This window comes from Macaca nemestrina, chromosome 1, assembly GCF_043159975.1.
Source record: "Macaca nemestrina isolate mMacNem1 chromosome 1, mMacNem.hap1, whole genome shotgun sequence".
Lineage (NCBI taxonomy): Eukaryota > Metazoa > Chordata > Mammalia > Primates > Cercopithecidae > Macaca > Macaca nemestrina.
The window spans coordinates 50,652,360-50,669,262 of NC_092125.1; the positions used below are offsets into that span (position 1 = coordinate 50,652,360).

The 16,903-nt window shown below is 37.4% G+C and overlaps 1 long non-coding RNA gene across 3 annotated transcripts in view; it reads right to left on the minus strand.

Annotated features, from left to right (window-relative positions):
* The window catches only part of LOC105484626 (uncharacterized), a 540,758-nt gene that overhangs the window by 511,406 nt on the left and 12,449 nt on the right, over positions 1–16,903 (minus strand). For all 3 annotated transcript variants that reach the window (XR_011612173.1, XR_011612172.1, XR_011612174.1), the window contains exon 3: positions 3,595–3,750. This is a non-coding gene — a long non-coding RNA (uncharacterized lncRNA). The remainder of the gene's footprint in view (positions 1–3,594; positions 3,751–16,903) is intronic.

The following is a 16,903-nucleotide window of genomic DNA, read 5'->3' on the forward strand; positions in this document are numbered from 1 at the left end:
TTCAAATTTCTAACAGCTCTTTCTCACTCTTACTCTTAGATGATTCTATTAAAAGAGAATGTCCCCCACCACAACAATCCACCTAATTCTCTCTGTGCCCATATTGCCTTCTTTCTCTCCAGTTAAAAATCTAGAAATGTCTCTATTCCTAGCAGAACTAAATGAGATCCCCCTCCTCTGTGGCTGCCCAAGGACTTTTCCCAGCATTTCTCCATTTCCTGTCCTCTATCACTGATCCTTCCTTTCATGCTGGATATGTATATCCTATCATACTAGAATTGTAGATCACAACATTAAAAGCATGCTGTCTGGAGCCATACTGCCTGGATGCAAAAACCTTTGAAATGTTTTTATCCGCTCACCAATATTGCTATTTTTCACAGCCAAAAACAAAACAAAAAAGTTGCCTGCCCCTTTTACTGCCTGCTACAGCCCCATTTCTTTGCTCTGTTTGCAGCAAACTCCTAAAATGTATATTCAACATCTCCAATTCTTTTTCCTTTCACCTCTCATTGTCGTAAATACACTCCAAATTTTGTCCCTACCACTTCTTTATAGATTCCTCTTTTGGTCTCCAATGTCTTGTCCTCAGAATGCTTCTTTTCTACCTGCACTCAGTCTCTTAGTGATGGCTTTGATTACTATCCATATGCTGTCAACTCCCAAATATTTATCTCTCTCCCAACCTCTTTCTAAACTTATCCAGCTGCCTACTTAACTTCATTTGGGTGTCTTCTAGACATCTTACATCTAATATAGCTAACACTGAGCACCAACCCCAAACATTGATTCCCAGCCTCAAACCATTACCTCTATGAATGGCAACTTTATCCTTCCAGTTGCTCAAGTCAAAAAACTGGTATCATTCTTGATATCTATGTCTGGCTTACACACAACACTCAACCCACTCTTGTCTTCCTCTGATAGCTGAGGCCTAGAGAAGCTAACTGACTTGCCCACAATTCCTCAGCTAGCAAGTTACTGCCAAGATTCATTCCAGTGGTAAAGTTCTCTCCAGTGCTAAAGTCTGTGCCAACTAGTGAACAGCTCACCTTCAGTCTAGGTTGGACGCTAGCCTAAAAATGAGTCATCCAGCCAATCATAAAAATAGAAAAGAAATAGGTATAGTGTTTATATATTCCAAAGAGTCTCTGAAGTGACTGAATTATAACTTTAATATATGGTCTCTCATATATTACATTTGCACAGCTGGTAAAAGAAATATGTTCTGCAATTTGTCAACACACTGACAGGACAATTTATCAAAGATTTAGTAAGGGCTTCTTTTCCTTCCTGACTTCAGATAAAATTGTCAGGCACAAAACCTTCCGTATCACATTGTCTAGACTTCAGATGAGCAGATTTCCCAGAGCTCTTACCAGAAGTGACTGTCAAAGATATCCTCTGATCTTTCTTACTCTGCCCATCTGTTTTCACTTGACTTTCCAAATTTGGCAATTGTCAGCAGATTTATGAAGTTGTGGGAAGACACCAATGACCCATCTCATCTTCCTTCCCTCTGTAATTCTCAAACGCAAGCAATATCAGCTTGTCTCAAAGATGTTATCTGTCCAAATTGTTTTGATTCTTTGCCCTCAGTGTTTTTGTTACACATATTTTACATGATGTCAGAACATAACATTCAGAAAAAAAACAGCTTAGGGAATCCACAAAGTTCACTGAGCATAAACATGGTTTACTAGCATCATACTAGGTCAGTTCCTTTAAAAGAGGCTACCTAGAATATTTAGTGGCCTCTCTAAAGTTTTGTTTTTTGTTTTTTGTTTTTTTTGCAGCATTTTGTTTTAAAATCCCAGTGTTTAGCTTCATGATCCTTTGGGCTTTTAAAGAATAGTTGCCTTCATCTTTTAAGGATGGCAGTGGTATACTGGGAGAATATATTTTGAGAACAGTCATTTTCATGGCTCAGAATCCTTCTTATGTGGTGTTACAAAGAGTGGTGATATTTTTGTTATGATTTGTAGTAATTCTAACAATTTCTTCATTCTCTTACTAAAAGAATCTGCCATCTCCATTCCTTCCTCACCATGTTTTGAATTTGCTCATTCACCCTTAGAAACAATACTTCTCTGTTAAAGTCACAATGTGTGACAGTGAGGTTTCAAGAGTTCTGGTTAGGCATTTTGTAGAATGGCCTTCATTTTGCATTTGCCTCACAATTTCTTATTATTGCACTGAGGTTATGAATTTCTACAAAGAACCCCACTACGTGAAGCATCTTTCTCATTGCATCATGTCAGAGGACAGATGATATTAATGTGATTTATCTCTGGTGATTTTAACTTTGATCACTTGGTTAAGGCCGTATCTGTCAGGCTTCATTCTTATGCTTTTCCCATATTAAATAACAATTGCAAGGCTTACCTATGCTAGACAGTGCCTCCTGAGTATGTTCTGTCTGATGATTTACATTCACTTCTCACGAGTACCTACCTGTGCTATCAGTCTTCTCCATGAGCTTGAATGTGCCTGCCTCCTCCTCAAAGCTACATGTACGTTACTTCAACATTATTTTAAGGGGAAAGAAAAAGTGGTTCTTTTACAAAGTTTGTGTGAATTGTCATCAATATTTGACACACACGTCTGCCCGGCAGCCTCAAGCTAGACAGCATGTGTGTGGGAAGGAGCATGGCTTATAGTTGGAAGTACTTTGTGTTGGCAAGTTATATTGATGCTACTGAATCTAAACATTGAGACCTGGACCAACAAACTAAGAACCATTCCATGCAACTCCCAGTGCAGATAGCTGCTGCATATTAATTATTGAGCATTTACAGCACCCCTAATTAGAAAGTTCTGTGACTTTTTATAGCTAGTACTTGGCCAGGTGGTGGTAACGCTTAATATTATAAGGGATCTTGTAACCAAAGTGAAAAGTCCCAAATCCAGGGAGTCTCCCACTTTGGGCAAGCCTTCTCAGAGACTAATAAGGATAAAGAAATCAATAAATTTCATGCCCAATGTTTAGCTTAGTTAGTAATGCCTTAGAAGTTATCCTGTCTATCCTTTCACCCAGTGAAGAAAATTACTACTCCTTAGTATTTTTTCTACATAAAGAAGTTGATTTATGATTTGATTTTTACACGTTGTCTACAAATTAACATATGATCATGAGGATGGGCATGGTGGCTCATACCTGTAATACCAATACTTTGGGAGGCCAAAGCAGGCCAATCACTTGAGACCAGGAGTTTGAGACCAGCCTGGCCAATGTGATGAAACCCTGTCTCTGCCAAAAAATACTAAAATTAGTCAGGCGTGGTGGTGCGTGCCTGTAGCCCCAGCTACTTGGGAGACTGAGATGGGAGAATCACTTGAACTTGGGAGGTGGAGCCTGCAGTGAGCTGAGATTGTGCCACTGCAATCCAGCTTGGGCAACAGAGACTCTATCTCAAAAGAAAATATATATATAGTCATGAGAACAGGCACAAAAAATCATATTTGTAGATAACAATTATCCTTCCATTTGACTTTTCATTTAGGAAATTTATCCTTGTGCTATTAGCATAAATGATAGTTTTTCTAATAAGAAGAAATTAATTTTTGAGGTTTTATTATAAGAGGAATTATTACCTTTTCTTTCTAGAATTGGAGATTCCAGCTACTATTATGGAAGCATGGTTGCAGTGGGTTTTCAGTGACTTATGGTTCAACACAGAAATGATACTGTTGTAGTCGGTTTAGAGTTTCTCTTCTTGCAGAAGGTGCTGTCACTGCCGTATGGTGCTGCTGTGAAAACAGGAAGATTACATGCTGACCTTATTCACTGCAATAGTGATATCTCTTCTGATCAGATGGCAGCTTCTCAGAATGTACAGGGAAAAGCAAAGTCTCAGCTCCCAGGGTTAGTCTCAGCTATGTTTGTCCCAAGTTACTGTAGCTGTGGCCTCCCAGTGTTACAGCTTTTTATTTTATATTTAAAGTCTCGGTCATTAATCCCAAGGTATGTACACAATGCTATAGTGGCTGAGTCAGACATATACAATGCCTAGAGCCAACCCCGCCCCAGGAGAGGCTGTCACCAGTTCAAACTCCTGAATTCCTCATCTCTCATTTCGGTGATGAGAGATATTCTAACAATGTTGAACATCAAAATAAAAAGTAGTTGGGGTCTTAAGCTCTGTGTAAATTCAAACTGACCTTTCTCCAATAGATTTTGTGTCCCATATTATAAAGGATGTGGTGTTGGGATGACTTTTATCAAAGTCTAAACTTTTTGTTACACCATGAAATTAATTTAGACTTTCTATTTTATTTTCTAAATTACTTTTAAGAATTTTCCTTATTTTGCTGTATGTTATAAAATGAAATCTCCATAGTCATCAGTCTATAGATTAAGCAAAACTTTCTCCCTTTTTCTTCATTATCCTTAGACATTATGTTTACCATGTTCAATTTAAAACACCATAAGGGAAACTACCTCAGTGTATAATGGACTGAAGTGAAAAATATACTACAGAGAAATTCTCAAGGACCATCTCAGAAATTTAAGGAAAAATGGAAAAGGAGATTGTAGGGGGAGGGGTATTGGGTTGTCATGTGTTTAAAGGTACAGAACAAGGAAGGTGAGAAGCAGCTAATGGTCTCTGTGTGGCCTCCAGTAGGGTCACAGAACAATGGCAGTTCTGCTGGGATGGTTCAGAAGAGGTTCTTTGCCTGGCCTCAAGTTTTAGTGTCAACAGCGCATGAAAACAAGCCTCAGGAGAGGAACAAATGACCGAGATGCTTCTAGTAAGGACCTTAATGAGGATGGAAGTGAAGACAAAAGGGAAGCTATCAGACTTGAAATATGATGCACCATTCCACAGTTTTGAATGTGGTCCTGTGGGAGAATAAAGACTGTTGTTTATTTACATTAATTTGACAGTCACAGATTATTTAAGAGTTCTGATTGCCTACATGCTTAATATTTGATAAACACACCCTGAGATACTTGAGCTAATTCACCTTCTTACTCCAAGTTTGTGGTAAAAGTTTATCCTGTATTTTAGATATCCTTAATAACTGAGAAAGAGTGATTATGGCAAGATGTAATATTCAGTGCAACTAATGATCAAGGAATTTAAGAAGAGTGTGCTGATAGAGGTTCTTTACATTAACTTGTAGCAGTAGCTTTAAGGAATTGTTAAAGTGACTTCTTTCACAAATAGGAAAGGAAAGGACAGCACCTAGAGGTGTAAATGTCATTTGTTCATTTGAGAACAATATACAAAAAGTATCAGAATCAGTTTCTTTGCATTAAGAAGTATATGTGATAAGGTGAAAGTATCAGATTTGCATATTAAAAGCAATGGCACTCAGTGTCAAAAAGGACTGTGGATAAGGCAGAATCTTATCAATTACAATAAATAGAATGAAAAAAAGATGTAAGCATAACTCCAGGTGGCATCAAAATCTACTAGGCTAAGTCTATAAGTGCAAATGTGTATGTTAATTGCTAATATGTCTCACTTAGCTGAATGAGCCGGTATGTTCGGAATCCAAGTCATTCAGCTCTGCACTACTTCAGTGAAGCTGAAGTGGTTGCAGTGGAAGCACACACTTAGGTCTCCCAGGACAACCAAAAATACATGCACTTGCCCATCATCTTGATGTATTCCTAAAGAAATATAAACCCTATTTAAAACAGCTCTTAGGTCTAATGAAAATCTATGATATATATATTCAGATATATGTAAGGCTACATTTTTCAGCCCAGCACCTTTTCCCAACATAAATTCCTAAAGATTTTAACTGCATTCCTTTTTCAGCATAGAAGAGTTATGTTGTTAACTACTGGCATGGGAAGAGTGATTTTTCAGGAGGGAGTAGGGAGTGAGATAGCGCAAGGTGAAAGAAGGCATATTAGAATTACCAAGGGAGAATTTTCAAACTACCTCACATCCCCACTTCCTGACTTTGGGAGTCTGACGTGTGCCTCAGGAGTCTTAGGACCTAGTGGGGTGTGCAGAGGGGGATGCAGCTTGTTGGAGCCTCTCTGATCCAGTTCTGTTCCCACACATTCCCTCATGTAGAATTCCCGAAGTGAAGGAAAAAACACTTCTTCTCTGAAAGATTATTTAAAGGCAGACTCCTGAGGGAACAAATAAAACAAAGTAATCAGCGGAACAGTCTCAGTGTTCCTGACTGAGACTGAACCAAATGTTCCTGAGCATTCTTCTTCACACCTTTATTATCTTAGGAAAAAACAAGCTGTTCCAACTTTCTCACTTGACTGTCACATTCTAGGTAACAGAATGTCTCAGAATGCTCAATGGTACTGGAGGGATTATGCTGAATGCCTCTTACTGAGGGCTTCATCAAGTATTAATGCAAATAAAAAATTTAATATTATTATCTAAATATAATGCCCTGAATCTCACCCCCAGGGTTTCTCTTCTACAGATAATTTTACTTATTCATGGAAATAAGTTAATATATGCCTATGGTACACTTTATAGTATCAACCTTTGTCAGAAATATTTAATTAATTGTATTTCATTCAATTGTGTAATTTGACTCCCAGGCCTCAGTGTTGATTCAACCCCAAAAATATTTTGAATTATACCTTTCCTCAAGAAACAATAGAGGAAGCAACTTAAGTTTCTATCCACACAGTGGAGAAAATGTGGTACATATACACAGTGGAGTATTACTCAGCCATAATAGCAGAATGAGATCCTGTCATCTGCAACAACATGGATGGAAATGGAGGACAATATGTTAAGTGAAAGAAGTCAGGTGCTGAAGACAACGTTCACATGTCCTCATTCATTTGTGGGAACTAAAAATGAAAACAATTTAACTCATGGAGATAGAGAGTAGAATGATGGTTACCAGAGGCTGGGAAGGGTAGTGGGGGATGGTGTGGAAGGAAAGAGTGGATTGTTAACGGGACAAAAATATAGTTAGAGAGAATAAATAAGATCTACTATTTAAAGCCTGAGCATGGTGGCTCACACTTGTGATTCCAGTGCTTTGGAAAGCCAAGGAGGGAGGATCGATTGAGGTCAGGAGTTTGATACCTATGCCTAGGCAACATAGCAAGTCACATATCTACAAAACAAACTTTAAAAATTAGCCAGGAGTGGTGACATGTGCCTGTAGTCCCAGCTACTCAGGAGGCTGTGGCAGGAGGATTTTTCGAGCCCAGGACCTAGAGGGTGCAGTAAGCCATATTCCTGTCACTGCCCTCTAGCCTGAGTGACAGAGCAAGACCCTTTCTCTGAAAAAATTAAAAATCAATCAATCCATCAATAAACCTAGTATTTGATTGCACAATAGGGTGACTACAGTTGGAAGTAACTTATTGTACATTTTAAAATGCTAAAAGAATACAACTAGATTGTTCATAACACAGAAAAGGTCAAATGCTTGAGGTAATGGATATCCCATTAACCCTTATGTGATGATTACACATTACATACCGCTATCAAAATATCTCATGTACTTCATAAATATTTATACCTACTATGTATCCATAAAAATAATAATTTTTGTAAAGAAACAATAGCGCCCAGGCTGCTGTCTAGAGTGAATCATAGATACAGGATCTAGGAAATGACCTAACTATAAATAAATATATACATACACATAAATACTAATCTTTTTAGATATATAAAGAAATATGTAACATATAAATAGAGGCATCAATTTACATAAAACAAATTAGAATAGAAATGTTTATATATACAACAATAGAGGGCTGTATGCCATTCTGTAATGATATTTTGCCATATAGGAAGGAAGCAAAGTACACTATTCAATAAATAATGCAGGCACGTATGCACAGACACGCACACACACACACACACTCACACAAGGTCCCTACCTTAAACCATACACAAAAGTAAATTCCAGGTAGATTTTAAAACTAAATATAAAAACATCAAATTTTACAGACTTTAGAAGAAAATATTTTAAAATTCCTTGATAACATCAAGGTAAAAAATATTTTCTTAAATAAGACCCAAAAATCTACTACTGTAAAATTTTATTTTACATTCAATTACTTAAAATATTAAAAGTCAATATTAAAATAATAAAATGATAAGGCTCAGAGTAGAAGAAATAATTTATAACTCATATAACTGACAAAGACAGTACAGAATATATAAAGAACATCTATAAAATCAGTATGAAAAAAGACAACACAAAGGATATAAAGTTTCACTCATGCAGCATGAATAAGTTCTGGTGATCTAATGTAAAGCATGCTAACTATAGTTAACAATACTATATTGTGTACTTGAAATTTGTTAAGAAGGTAATCTTGTGTCTTCATCAAAAAAAGGGGGTAACTCTGAAGTGATAGGTATGTTAATCAGCTTGATTGTGATGATCATTTCATAATGTATACTTAACCAAAACATTAAGCTGTATACCTTAAATATATAGAAATATTTTTATCAATTATACCTAAATAAAGCTTTTTAAAAAGACAAACAACAAAATGTAAAAATGAGAAAATGACCAGATCTTTCATAGAAACAAAAACCTAAATTGGTAACAAATGTATGAAAACATGTTCAACTTTGCTAATATTTATGTAAAGATGTATTAAAGCTACAGTAACATACCATTTAAACCCCATAAGGTTAAGGGAAAAATTAAGAAGACTGATAATACCAAGTGTCTGTGAAAATGTAGAGGAATGGGAACTCTAACAAACTACTGATGGGAGTTTAAGTTGACACAAGCACTTTGGAAAAGTTTGGAAGTGTGTGAAAGAGGTACTCACTATAATTAGGGGAGTTAGAGATCACCTCTAACCATCTTTAAGCTCTTACGTGGGCCCTTCAGCTGAATCTATAAACCAAATTGACACCGGGCAGATTAACAAAACAAAAGCATACACATTTTATTAGTTTTGCATGTACATGGGGACTTCACAAAAGAGTAAAGTCCAAAGAAGTGGCAAAAAAAAAAAAAAAAATGCTTCTATACTTTTTAGACAAATAATGATAAATTTGAGAAGAAATGACAGGACAAAGAAAATCTGACTAGGGACAGTAAGTATATGAAGGCTCATTGTAGCCCCCAGTTCCCAGTCTCTGGTGATAAGGGTTATTTTCTAGCCCTGGTACTGGGAAGGTGCTCCTCCCAGAGGAGTCGTTATGGCTTGCTGCCTGTAGGAAGAGATAGGTCGGCTAGACCTTTCTGAAACTATCATTTCTGCCATGTTTTCAACTCAACGTAGTCAATACATCAACCCAGCATATTTCGGGATGGTATATCATTCAGTCCTTCACATACAACCACAAAATTCCACTCAGTATGTATCTTAGAGCAGTGGTTCTAGGATATATGTGTGGCCTGAAGAACCCTAGAGGCTCCCTAAGACTCTTCTTTCAGGGAATCTACAAGATCAAAACTATTTGCATAATACTAAGATATTTTTTGCTTTTCCACATTCATTGCTTCACAAGTGTACAATTAAGTTTTGCAGATGCTACCTGCTACACACACATACACACACACACACACGCTAAACACTGTCTCTTAGGGGGAAGGAGGTGAAATGGCTTATCAGAGAGGGCCACATAGAACTGATTATCTTGTAACCCTGAGTAGATGTAAAATGTTCATCATCAGCTTTACAAAATTCTATTTTCTGGATCACATATTAAAGAGATAAAGTCTCCTATTGTGTATTTATATAAATAAACTATATTTACCAGCCTCACATTCTTTTATTTAACCAACAATCCTGATAGTAATCATAAATTCTCCTATGATAGCCTGTGGCTTTTTTACATGAGAAAAATGAAAGGACTTCCTCTGCTGAGGAAAGGTACCTCGGTGGAGAGAAAAGCACAAAAGCCATGGATGAAAAGAATCTAGATTTTTACAACCATGCCTATTGCTCATCCACTGGCCTGAGCAATTTACACATCTGTGAACCTCCTCCATTTCTTATTTGTAAAATGGAGATAACATTTCTTAGATAGGATTATAAGTATGAGGGGTACCTAATGTGAAAGGATTTTTTTTTAATTAAGGAATAGCCTTTGGAGGTAGATTTATTCATCTCTTTGGATTCCATGTTAGTCAGCATAATCCTCATTTCCATTCTCTGTAAATATTCGTAACTCCCTTATAGTGGCCCAGGGAGGGTTCATAGTGGGAGTCATCCTTCTCAGGTGAAGCCAATAAAGGCTATATTACCTAAAGAGAATTTTAAAACAATAATAAAACCAACTAAAAGTCCAAATGCTGTTTATTACTACCACATGCTGCTGATTCTAAATATTGCCAACGCTGAAAAACTTTGCTCCGTGGCAGACCACCCCTACTGCCCACACTTCCGTTACGCCACTGCTCTTATACACCTTCTTCTCTCTGTAGGACTCAGCAAAAATACTGGCTTTTTTTTTTTTTTTTTTTTTTTTTTTTGAGACAGAGTCTCACTCTGTTGCCCAGGCTACAGGCTGGAATGCAATGGTGCGATTTCAGCTCACTGCAAGCTCTGCCTCCTGGGTTCAAGCAAGTCTCCTGACTCAGCCTCCCAAGTAGTTGGGATTACAGGTGCCCACCACCACGCCTGGCTCATTTTTGTATTTTTAGTAGAGACGGGGTTTCACCATGTTGACCAGACTGGTCTCAAACTCCTGATCCCTGGTGATCCACCCACCTTTGCCTCCCAAAGTGTTGGTATTATAGGCGTGAGCCACGGTGCCCAGCCCTGGCCCTATTTAAATACAGCATCTTGCATATTCTGCATCTAACTCAGAAATGAAGAAAACACACAATAAAGCTAAAAAATTCCATTGTTACATTCATAATCTCAAATCTTAAATGAACATTCAACACTGGTGGGCATTGCACTACACTTTTCTGGTATATTTGTTCCCCTACTATCCAAATTACTATTTCGTGCATTTTTCTTCCTTCTCAAATACACGACACTCCTGACCATCCCTCTCGTTATTTGCTAATGACCTCATACCTCATTAAGCAAGGAGAAAGAATGCAATGGGAACGCCCTCATTTTCCTATCATTAAATACACCTTTCCTACTAGTAAATTCTACCTTTTCTCCTCCTCTCCCAATAGATAAGGTATTCCTGCTCATAGATGACTGTCCCCTTGTGCTCTGGATCCCCTATGACTTTTTCAAGGACTTGATATATATAATTACTGCCTGTCAATTGGATTATTATACATAATGGAAGAATGGATGGATAAATAGATGAATGGATAGATGGATGAGAAAGAGATGTTCCCTTGTTCACACCTCCTTTGCAGCTACAACCTAATTTCTCTGCTTCCTTTCCAAGAGAAACATCCAAAGTGATGTCTAAAGTCATTTTCTCCATTTTCTCACTTCCTATTCTCTCTTCAATTTGATCTAACTGGACTTTGTCCCCACCATTCCACAGAAATTGTTCTAAGCAAGATCATCAATAATCTCCATCACATCCAATCCAATGTCACTTCTCTGCCCTTAAGCCCTCAGCAGCACACAGCTACTGTTAATACTCCCTTCCCTTTGAAGCATTTTCTTCTTTTGTAGCATTACATTGTTCTGGTGTTCTTGCCTAACTAATTGCTCACTGTGAGTTCATTCTTCAAATCTTTAGATACAACCTTTATATTCATTCTCAAAAATCTATTTTTACAGCTCCAGCCTCTCCCTTGAATTCTCTGTCTAAAAATGGCATTCATTTCTATTCTAACATGTCCAAAACAGAATTTTTGCTTCCCCACCATATATGTTCTTCCACCATCTTCCCTTCATCAGCAAATGACACAATAGCTCACCCAGTTGCTCAAGCTGGAAACCTAATGGTTACCTTTTTTCTCATACCCCAAATTAATCTCATCAGTAGCCCCAAAATGTATCTTAGATCTAAACATTTCTTTCCATTCTTTATCATGGTAGTCTAAGCCATTATCATCTTTACCTTGGGCTGCTGAAATTTCCTTCTATTTGCCCATCCATCATTCTTTTACCAAAAATGCTATATTCTACATGAAAGCAAGAATCAGTTTGCTTTCATGTAGAATATATAACTTTATAAGCAAGCTGATTTGCTTACAAAATGCAAATTAGATCATGTTGCTTCCCTGGTGAACATCTTCCCATTACTTTCCATTATACCTAGAATAAAATCCAAAACCGTTACCATGGCCTAGAAGCCCCTGCACTATCTGGCTCATCTCTACCTCTGTGATCTCATCTCCTGCTGCTTTAGTCATTGCTCAACACATTTTAGCAATATTGACCCTCTTTTTCTTTCCTGGATATGACAGGACCCCTTTCCTTAGAGTGAGTTTACATCCCAGTTTCCCTGAGTGGTCCAGGTTTATGCCTATTGTTCTGATGTCCTATTCACTTTTGCATTTGCACTTGAGCATTTGTCTCAGGCTCATCTTTTGTTTTAAAACCAAGGCTTATTCATAGTTGCATTAAAATAAGCCAGAATGGGTTTGGTAGATCTTCCATTTGTACTTCCAGTGGCTACCCTGCTGTTGTCTAATAGTGTGTGAAACGTGCAGCAAACTGAGTTCTCACTCTAACAAACTGATTAAATCTGAAAGGTGACGATCAATAAGCATTCTCTTTTTTCAGATGCTTTCAAAGGAAAAGTAACAATCAAGTTAGACTCTTCCTAAAGTAATGCACTGGGACAGAAGAGGGTAGGAAGAGTCAAGTGTTCCAGGTCTCTGGGGGTGGTCGGAGATGTAGTAAATCTCTCTATCTCTGGTATACTAGCCAGTGGGGCAAGATGTTGGAAAATATCCTGTGGCTTACTGGTCTTACCTTGTCTGAATGTTGGAGTCTCCTTTAGCAGTGCTTTTAGGGTGAGATTGTGTTCCTGTTTGTAGAAATCTAGTAAGAAACATCTGGTTCTAAACACAGACTGTGGCTGATGACTTTTCACCCTGATGCAGCCCTCTGAGGAACTACTGTGTGGATTGACTGCAATCTCAGTGAAAGGACGTTTGCTCTGGTCTGCCCAGACTCACCTGGGTTTCAGATGTAACACCAAGAGCAGCAACATTTGCAATAGCAACTCAGAATGATGCCATTCAGCCAATTCCCTCAATTTTCTGGAGATAGAAACTTGGGACAGTCTTATTAGACTAAGTAAATAACCCTGGGGGTCCAAAGGGAAATCTGGAGATAGGAGAAGAAAAGGAAAAAAAAAAAAAATAGGCTGCTGCAGATTGTGAGATATAGGTGGAGTCATATTCATTTTATATAAAATAATATAAGCATTTTTTTCTAAACTCTAATCTGAATCATTTCACTTATATGCAGATCTCCAAAACACATAATAAATCTGAACACATTCAATGCTAGTGAGAGAATTTCTACAAAGCACTTGATGCCCGGTAGATGCTGAGTAAACAGTAGCCAATTTCATTGAGTACCTAGGTGGTACCCAGTATAAAGAAAGTCCTAGAAGTTCACAAGAAATTACAAACCCTGTTTTGTGCACTCTTGAAGTTGATATTCCACTTTGATTGTAACTTAAATACATACAAATTTGAATAGCAACAAAAACCAGAATGTGATTAAGTCTAAAAGTAAATAATCCCAACACTAAATGCTGCAGGAATTAGAGGGAAAAAGGCATTATTTTGAGCTGGGTAATACCTTTTTATATAAACATTATTGAGCTCTTGATTGCAATAAGCTATACAAATCTCAATCATCAAAAAATTAATGTTAACAACATGCCTAAAAGGAAGTATGTAAGTACTAAGAAGTTTAATGTTTTAATCTATTTTTATTTTCCTCTTAAGAATAAATAATTTACTGTTAGAAGTTCAATTAAAGAACATGCTGAGAAAGAGTGGGACCTTAGAAAAAAATAAGATTGCCATTCACGGAGGCCCACATACCACATGTACCTCAGAAAATTGCTCACTATCTGGGGTCGCTGGCACACAACGATGTAGGACCAGAAACTGGATCTCACCAATATCTCAGAGTGAAAACTCAGGAATGCTAATTCATGCAAAACAAACCTATATGACAATAATGCTAATGGATTACTTCACACAGATAAATGTAATTGTCAGTCGAATAGGGGCATTGGCCTAAATAGTACAATCTTTTTTTGGACACATGCTTCACGGAAACAAAATTTTCAAAGAAGCTTGGTAAACCTAGGCTCAGAATGGGAAGCAGATGCAGTTAATTTTACTATTTGAATGTTTGATAATAGCAAGTCTAATGGGCTTATGGGTCCATCTCCTTAATAAGGAAGAAGACATGCAATAATGCCATAACTCATGTTGAACTCCTAGAATGTAGCATGGCTAACAGTAAGCATTCAATAATATTTGCTGAAGGAATGAAAGTTCCCCCTGAACACTGCCTGGATAGGTATTGCCAAAGTTTATCTTTTAAAAACATTCTAAATTCATTACTCTAATCAGGACAATTTTCATGATATATTAATACCTTCAATCCCTTATAGTCAAGACTCACTAATTTCAAAGCCAGTTGGTCTTTTTAAAGCAAAGTTTCTCAAACTTAGCACTATTGACATTTTCTACTAAATAATTCTTTGTTATGGCAGGCTGTCTTGTGCCTTGTAGAATGTTTAACTGCATCACTGGCCTGTATGCCCCAATGCCAGTAGCACATACATACCCTCTCCTGTGTGTCCTGTTAACATTTACCTTTGAAATGCATGATTGTATTTTGTTTCATGATTTTGACATAGTTCACTTCAATAAGACTAAATGAAAATAGGATTGGCTTGGGGTGGAGTAGGGTAGAGTAGAAGGAGGAATTTGAGAAGGAAGAACGAGTAAGAACATGTAAGTCAATAAAAATATCTTCAGGCATTGCCAAATATCTTCTATGGACAAAATCCATCTTGTTGAGAACCAGTTCTTTAAAGTGATATCTCTGCTCTGATCTTTCAAGTACTAATTTCAGAACTCAACCATCAAAGACAAAGTCCATGAGTTCTTACAGTCATCACTGTTCTTTCTCCTAAGCTCCACTTTAACCCTTATTGTCAAACATTATTGTCAATGTTACCAGATGATTATATAGATGCCGTATTACTAGTCTCAAGGGAAAGAGAAAATAAAATAATTAGGAAAAAGTGCAAGTTTCTCACTTCCACTCACCCCCACTCAAACACCACCAAGAGTCCTTGGACATACAGTGAAGGCAGGTAGTTATTTTGTGAGTGTATCTTACCAGCACACTTGGTGAGCTTTCATCCAGAGGATAAGCAGCAGCAAAGGAAAGCAAGCAGAAATCAAATTTCAAAAAGAAGCAACATAAAGAATTTTGACTATATGGCCATTCCTTCATTACAAAGATTGATATGATCAATGGGTTTTCTTTAACACCCATCATGCTTCTCTTACTTACACCACACTCTTCTCCCCAACCCCTTTTCCTATTTAGCATTTTTTTTTTTTTTTTGAAACAGAGTCTTGCTCTTTTGCCCAAGCTGGGGTGCAGTGGCCTGAACTCGGCTTACTGTGGCCTCCGCTTCCCCATTCAAGCAATTCTTCTGCCTCAGCCTCCGAGTAGCTGGGATTACAGACATACGTCACCATGCCCAGCTAATTTTTTCTATTTTTAGTACAGATGGGGTTTCATTATGTTGGTCAGTCTTCTCTTGAACTCCTGACCTCAAGTGATCTGCCCACCTCGGCCTCCCAAAGTGCTGGGCTTCCAGGCGTAAGCCACCATGCCCGGCCCATTTAATCTTTTTGGTTTTATTGAAGTGAACTATATTTCTTTTCCTTTAGTCTTATTGCAGTGAACTATGTCAAACCCATGAAACAAAACATAATCATGCATTGCAAAGGTAAATGTTAACAGGAAACACATGGTGCATTTTTCATAGAATTGGTCCTTCTGCCTGAGTCTTTGAGCTGCTCTCTGTGAAAGTATTTAGAAACTTATCTGACCTTGCAACTCTTTCATGATCATAAATTCATAAATTCTTTTATGATCATAAATTCACACTCTCTTTATCCACTTGTTGATTGATGGACATTTGGTTTGGTTCCATGATTTTGCAATTGTAAATTGTGCTGCTATAAACATGCATGTGCAAGTATTTTTTTCGGAAAATGACTTCTTTTCCTCTGGGTAGAAACCGAGTAGTGGGATTGCTGGATCAAACAGTAGTTCTCCTTTAGGTCTTTAAGGAATCTCCACACTGTTTTTCATAGTGGTTGTACTAGTTTACACTCCTACCAGCAGTATGGCATTCCCTGATCATCACATCCACACCAACATCTACTGTTTTTTGATTTTTTGATTATGGCCATTCTTGTAAGAGTTAGGTGGTATCGCATCATGGTTTTGATTTGCATTTCCCTGATCATTAGTGATGTTGAGCATTTATTCATGTTTGTTGGCCATTTGTATATCTTCTTTTGAAAATTCTCTATTCATGTCCTTTGCCCACTTTTCGATGGGATTGATTGTTTTTTTCCTTACTGATTGTTTGAGTTCATTGTGGATTCTGGATATTAGTCCTCTGTCAGATGAATAGATTGTGCAGATTTTCTCCCACTCTGTGGGCTGTCTGTTTACTCTGCAGACTGTTCCTTGTGCAATGCAAACGCTCTTTAATTTAATTAAGTCCCAACTATTTATCTTTGTTTTTATTGTATTTGCTTTTGGGTTCTTGGTCATGAAATCCTTGCCTAAGCCAATGTCTAGAAGGGTTTTTCCAACATTTTCTTCTAGAATTTTTACAGTTTCAGATCTTAGTTTTAAGTCCTTAATCCATCTTGAGTTGAGATTTGCATAAGGTGAGAGATGAGGATCCAGTTTCATTCTCCTACATGTGGCTAACCAATTATCCCAGCACCATTTGTTGAATAGGGTGTCCTTTCCCCACTTTATGTTTTTGTTTGCCTTGTCAAAGATCAGTTGGCTTAAGTATTTGGGCTTATTTCTGGG